Below are 953 nucleotides of genomic sequence, written 5' to 3'. Positions count from 1 at the left end.
GAAGAGAGTAAACAAGGGAGGGCTATGGCTCAAAATCCCTTACATGCCCCAGTTGCCTGGGTTGCGCGCGACTGGCTCATCCCCATTTCCCCGTAAAGTCAGCCGCATGGCGCACCTGTGGGCAGGTGAGTCGGCCGCTATCGAACGCGATTGGGGGTTACCAGTGAACCGGGACTTCCCGACATGGTCTCTAATTTTGAAGCGGCTTGAGTCTCTCCCAGGATCCTCGCGCGGCACTGGGAACCCAGCCTTTCTGGGCGGGGGTGTAATGTCTTCCCTCCCTTTCGGCGGCGGAGGAGCACCCGGAAGCCAACCCTGACCTCAAACCTTTTTGATCCGTGAACTGTGGCCTCTCGCTCGACTCTGTTCCCCTAGACAGGCAGCCAATCAGAGAACGATGGCTTGAACGCTGCCCCAGCTCCGGCTGGGAGATCCAAGTTATTGGGAACTGCTGATTAAGCGTCCTGCCGGGATCAGTCTGATCACAGATGGCTGTGACGAAAAAAAATATTGCGTTCCCTGCATGCTTGGATAGCTCTAAACTGCGAAGGTTTGAATTGAACACTGCCCGCTGAGAGTGAACATTAAATGGTGATGGCCAGTGTCCAGCGGTTATGTACTACCAGGTCTCAGGTTCGCCTGATTACGGGACTCTGCACGTCATGGAGGGAGCTCTCTTCCACGCTCCTTGGAGCATGAAGTGGAATGGCATGTGACTAACCATCAGCTGGCACTACCAGGCCTCAGTGCGGGCCTGAGTGCGGGACCTCACACATGGTAGGTGTGTTTGTCTCCCCTAAGTTCGGAGACCCAAGGCGGTGTCAACCCATAGGCCCCGCGGCGATAGGGCACTGTACGAAGGCTCATGTCCTATGTGGATCGGGGCATGAGAATCAATAAACTGTGAATGCGGTCACCAGTAGTGTCTGCCCTGAAACATGGGGGCCGGGGGT

Source organism: Oncorhynchus nerka, unplaced genomic scaffold (genome assembly GCF_034236695.1).
Source record: "Oncorhynchus nerka isolate Pitt River unplaced genomic scaffold, Oner_Uvic_2.0 unplaced_scaffold_1501, whole genome shotgun sequence".
Classification (NCBI taxonomy): Eukaryota; Metazoa; Chordata; class Actinopteri; order Salmoniformes; family Salmonidae; genus Oncorhynchus; species Oncorhynchus nerka.
Note: the sequence above shows the minus strand (reverse complement) of the source record.